This window comes from Sus scrofa, chromosome 1, assembly GCF_054392235.1.
Source record: "Sus scrofa isolate SSC_HxYL_T2T_F1_AM1 chromosome 1, Sscrofa_HxYL_maternal_Yorkshire_Landrace_v2.0, whole genome shotgun sequence".
In the NCBI taxonomy this organism is placed as follows: domain Eukaryota; kingdom Metazoa; phylum Chordata; class Mammalia; order Artiodactyla; family Suidae; genus Sus; species Sus scrofa.
In genome coordinates this window covers 275503536-275509666 of record NC_139383.1, presented here as the reverse complement: position 1 = coordinate 275509666, position 6131 = coordinate 275503536, and the positions used below count along the sequence as shown (strand labels likewise).

The window sequence follows — 6131 nt, the reverse complement described above, 5'->3', positions numbered from 1 at the left end:
GGATTTGTATCATCAGCTGATGAATAGGGAGATTGGGGAGAAAATTTTCTCACCCAAGTTCACTTCCTCTTTCTCCGCCTCCAGGCCAGAGATCAGATCTGAGCTGCAGTTGTGACCTATGCCACAACTTCAACAATGCTCGATCCTTAATCCACCATGCCAGGCCAGGGATTGAACCTGCATCCCAGTGCTCCAGAAAGGCCTGCTGATCCTGATGTGCCACAGGGGGAATGCCCACATTCAGTTCAATGCTTTTTAAATGGCTTTCTTCCTTCCTTTATAAATGATGTGGAAAGAAGCATCTTTTATTTTAAAAGATGACTATTTATCAACCACAAGTTAGATTAATTTATGATTATCTAGATGTAGGTTAGTCACTGATAATCCTTAATCAGAGGCAGACCTAAACCTGCTTTGCAGACTGCCTCTGTTGTTCCTGCGATTATCAGCCATGGAGTAGGAAAAAGGAAAGTAAAGTCTCAACAACCTTCTCCCCCTCTCACTTTCTCTCACCAATGCTGCCCCATATCCGTTTTCTGTACATCACTATGTCAAAGATTTTAAGAGAACAACTGAAAGCACAAATTTGGCTCTGATTTTTTTTCCATATTCAGGATGAAGAATATTGCAATAGAAATTCTATTTATACCTACTCAGTTTAAGGACAAGATGGAAAAAAAAATCCATGTCATCCATAATGTAAGAACCATCAACTGACAGTATTGGAATGTCCAACCTCACAAGACACTCTGAATTCAACCTCTTGGGACTCTCCTCTCGCCCAGAGGACCAAAAACCACTCTTTGTCCTCTTTCTTATCATGTACCTGGTCACCGTGATGGGAAACCTGCTCATCATCTTGGCTATCCGCTCTGACCCTCAACTCCAAAATCCCATATATTTCTTCCTAAGCGTCTTGTCCTTTGCTGATATTTGCTACACAACAGTTGTAGTCCCCTAGATGTTGGTGAACTTTGTATCAGAGACAAAGACCATTTCCTACAATGAATGCCTGGCACAGATGTATTTCCTCCTGGCCTTTGCAAACATGGACAGTTATCTCCTGGCAGCTATGGCCATTGACCGCTATGTAGCCATTTGTAACCCTTTCCACTATGTCACTGTTATGAACCACATATGCTGTGTGCTGCTACTGGCTGCCTTCACAGCTTTCTCCTACCTTCACTCCCTCCTGCATGTCTTCCTGGTGAGTCGCTCACCTTCTGTGCATCAAATGTTATCCATCATTTCTTCTGTGATATCAACCCCATTCTGAAGCTGGCTTGCTCTTAAATGTCTGTAAATGGAGTTGTTGCCATGACAGAAGGGCTGGCCTCTGTGATGGCCCCGCTTGGCTGCATCATCATCTCTTACCTGAGAATCCTCATAGCCATCCTCAAAATCCCCTCAGCTGCTGGAAAACGCAAAGCCTTCTCCACCTGCAGCTCCCATCTCACTGTGGTGACTCTGTTGTATGGGAGTATTAGTTATGTCTATTTCCAGCCATTGTCCAGCTACACTGTCAAGGACCGAATAGCAACAGTCATCTACACTGTGCTGACATCAATGCTGAACCCATTTATTTTCAGTTTAAGAAATGAAGACCTGAAACGGGGCTTGGAGAAACTGATAAGCAGGATTAAGTCTCACATGGATAGGCTTTCTACTGCAAAAGCCAAGAAAATTTGTGGACCCTGATTACAAGGTGTGGGGTGTGGTGATGTGTGCACACATGCACACTCCTACACACACAGCCTCTGAGGAAAGTCTTCCATGGAGAAATATTATTTCATCAACGGAACCTGAACCTTTTCATTTTCCACCCTATGGTCTCTGTTATGCCACGGTTGGACCGTTCTACCCATGTCTTTGTTCATATAATACAATGCTACTTGCCCCTAGCACCTCTCCTTTCTAGAAAACCATAATCCCTTTGCTGTTTCCATATTTATTTGGAACCTCCTGTATTTCCATCTATTTATAACTTCAGCCAAATTTGGTCACTTAATTTTTTGCATACATCTATTTGGAAATCTATATGCATGCAAAGGTACTTATGCACACATAAACACAATGTTCTAGTTAAATTTCTATAAGTTTTTGCAGGTGTGGGTATGTGTGTTTCACCTCCAGATCAGACCAGGTGCTTCCCAATTGCAGCATCTCTGTTCCACAATCATGTGCTGATAGTACCATGGTCCCTGTTTAAAAATTCTTCCAACATATGGATATCTTACGGATATCCTGGGCTTTTGGGTTGTTAGATTTATGACAGAGAAATCACTTAATTGACTATTATTTAGTCATCTCTATGCCTTTAAACATGTTTTGGTCTCTAGTCTTCCTCATGTCCGTGTGCTCAGAGTGAATTCATTACTTTAATCTTTCTGTGGCTCCTTGCCTGTGTGTTCTTCTCTCTTAGGGATGGCTGTTTTTCCAAATATTTGTTATCTGTTGATTTTGTTTCAGAATGACAGAAGGATTATTTATTCTGTTTAATCAGAAATGCTTCTGGGTGTTCCCTTTGTGGCTCAGTGGTTAATGAACCCAACTAGGATCCATGAAGATGACGGTTCGATCCCTGGCCTCACTCAGTGGGTTAGGGATCCAGTGTTGCTGTGAGCTATGGTATGGGTTGCAGATGTGGCTCAGATCCCACATTGCTGTTGCTGTGGTATAGTTGTAGCTGCAACTCTCATTTTTACCCTAGCCTTGGAACTTCCATATGCTGTGGGTACGACTCTAAAAAGCAAGCCAGCCAGCCAGCCAGACAAACAATCAGCCACCAGCAAGAAAGAAAGAACAAGCAATGGATATACTTCAATTAAAAAAAAAGCAATGGATGTAAGTTAATAGGAATAACTCTTTGGTTTAAAATGCCTGGTATGAATGACACTTTCAATTGAGTTAAAAATGAATTATACAGAAAAACATTCAGAACCAGAGAGAGAAAAATGCCATAGTTTTCACATATGTATGGGATCAAAAAACCAAAACAAATGAACAAATATAACAAAACAGAAACAGACTCATAGAACACACCAGTGGTTGCCACAGGTGAGGGGACATTGTGGGAGGTGGGGGTACAGATATGGGCAAAAGAGGTGAAGGGGATTAAGAGGTGCAAATTCCCATTTATAAAAGTGAGTAAATCACAGGAATGTAATGTATACAACAGGGAATATAGTCAATAACACTGTAATAACTTTGTATGGCATGCAATTTTTAAAATATTGAATCACTATGTTGTAAACCTGAAACTAATATAAGGTGAGTATACCTCCACAAAATAAGAAAGAATAGCAGTCAGATGAATTATTTTATACTGTGTTGTTGTGGAAAATGGCAGTTTGTGTGATTCTTCTGGTATTTGTATTTTAGTAGATAGAAATATCCAAGTCAAACAAATTAATCTTCCATGGTATTTTAGGCAAGGACTTAGTGGAGGTACTTGAAGTTTTAAATGATAGAATAGGAATCTTTGAACTGCTTTAATTTTGCCTCAGTCAGCCCTAACTTAGGGTAGAGCATTGTGTGGGTGAGGATTTATTCCTCGATTTCATTCCTTTATTACATGTGTAGCATGTAAGTTTGAACTTTCATGCCAGTTCTCATCAATTGATGAGGACATCTTGCATTGCTGCAGTGAGAAAACATGTGTCTCCCTCTGGGATGAATGAAGAAGGGTGAATAAAGATGGATTATGATGGATGCTATGGATGTGGGTGCAAGAAGCACCGGTACATATAGCAAGTGAATTTTCAGTCACCATAGGCCTCAAAACCTGGGCAAGCAAAAATGAAACTTTGTTTCTGTAATTTAATTTCAATAGTTTAAGTTACTTATTATTATTTTAGCTTATTAGGGCCACACCAGCAGCATATGGAAGTTCTCAGCCTAGGAGGTCGATTCAGAGCTTTATCTGTTGACCTATGCCACACAGCAACTCAAGGTCTGAGCCACATCTGCAACCTACACTATAGCTCATGGCAATTCTGGATCCCTGACACACTGAGCGAGGCCAGGATGGAACCCACATCCTCATGGATAATAGTCAGATTTGTTTCCAATGTGCCTCAACAGGAACTCCTAATATTATTTTATTTTTGGAAATTGTAACACAATTCTGCCTTTTTTCAACCCAATCCAACAATTTCTCAGTGACCTTTGATTTGTAATTTAGCCCCATTCATTCATTTCCCACTTCTCATGGCTATCATTGCTCCTTCCAAGTTCGGTTTCTAATCTGTCAGGGATTATGCAACTTGCTCCATACATATCCAAAGAGACAGCGGGTCTTTTATCAGACTTGTCCATCTTTTGGTCCCACCCAAGAATCTGTAGCTGACATCTGACCTTGTTCCATTCATTTGTCACCATACACGACAGCTGGGGCTTATTTTGAGAATGGAGGCTGGTTCTCATTACTCTTTATACTGTGAGATGATGATCCAATGGAGATGCCATTCATTCTTAGCCACCATGAAGTGGGTCTTCCCATGTCCCTTTGATGTTCATCTCTCTACTCCCTACCAACCTGGCTTTGGTTCTCTCATTCATTCTCTAATTTGAATGAGCCACTCTAGACCCCTGCTATGGCCATCATCAAAAAGTCAACAAACAATAAATGCTGAAGGAGGTGTGGAGAAAAAGGAACCCTGCTATACTGTTGATGGGAATGTAAAGTGGTGCAACCACTATGGAGGACAGTATGGAGGTTCCTCAAAAAACTGAATATAGAAATGCCATATAGCACTGGGAACTATATCTAGTCACTTGTGATGCAGCATGATGGAGGATAATGTAGGAAAAAGAATGTACACATGTATGTGTGATTGGGTCAATTTTCCTCGCAGTAGAAAATTGACAGAACACTGTAAATCAACTATAATGGAAAAAATAAAAGTCATTAAAAAATAAAACTATAATATGATCCAACAATTTCACTCTTAGGCACATATCCAGAAAAAGAAAAACCCTCTAATTTGAAGAGATATTCACCCCAGTGTTCACTGCAGTGTTATTTACAAGAGCCAAGACATGGAAGCGATGCAAATGTCCACCAACAGAGAAATGGATAAGGAATATGTGGTACATATCTACAGTGGAATACTACTCAGCCATAAAAATGAATGAAATAATACCATTGGCATCAACATGGAGGGACCTAGAGATTATCATCCTGAGTGATGTAAGTCAGAAAAGAAGACAAATATCATACAATATCATTTTTGTGTGGAATCCAATAAAACATAACACAAAAGAACTTATTTAAAAAACAGTAACTGGGGAGTTCCCATTGTGGCTCAGTGGAAACAAATCTGACTTGCATCCATGAGGATGCAAGTTTGATCCCTGGCCCCTCTCAGAGGGTCAGGGAACTGGAACTGTGGTGAGCTGTATTGTAGGTCACAGACATGGCTTGGATCTGACATAGCTGTGTCTGTGGTCTAGGCTGGCAGCTACAGCTCTGATTTTATCCCTAGCCTGGAAAACTCCATATGCCATGGGTGTGGCCCTAAATAATTAAACAAACAAACAAAAACAAACTCAGAGATTTCAAAACCAATCTTATGGTTATCATGAGTGAAACCACTGGGGGGAGGGACAAACTGGGAGGGTAGAAATGATATACACACACTATTGCATAAAATAGATGATTAACCAGAACCTGCTGCATAGCACATGAAAGTCTAATCATAGTGTGTGATCACCTATACAGGAAAAAATAATGGATATGTGTATATGTATGACTGATTCACTTTGCCGCACACCAGAAACTAATACACCATGGTAAATCAACTATAATCCAATAAAATTTTTTTTTACAAAGAAAACCTTTGGATTACCTCAAGGAAAGTACTTAGGACAATATCTAGTACTCTGGTGTATACAAATCCAGCACTATTTACTTCTCTCTTTTTCTTTTTTTTTTTTTTTGGCTTTTTTGGGGCTACACCCACTCCATATGGAGGTTCCCAGGGTAAGGGTCGAATCAGAGCTGTAGCTGCCAGCCTATGCCACAGCCACAGCAAAGACAGATCTAAGCCACATCTGTGACCTATACCACAGCTCAGGGCAATGCTGGATACATGACCCACTGAGCAAGGCCAGGGATTGAACCTATGCCT

At 40.5% G+C, this 6131-nt stretch overlaps 1 pseudogene; it reads left to right on the top strand.

The window, feature by feature from the left end:
• The first annotated feature begins 727 nt into the window (after positions 1-727).
• LOC100153237 (olfactory receptor 1L3-like) lies at positions 728-1698 on the top strand (annotated as a pseudogene).
• The last annotated feature ends 4433 nt before the right edge of the window (positions 1699-6131 follow it).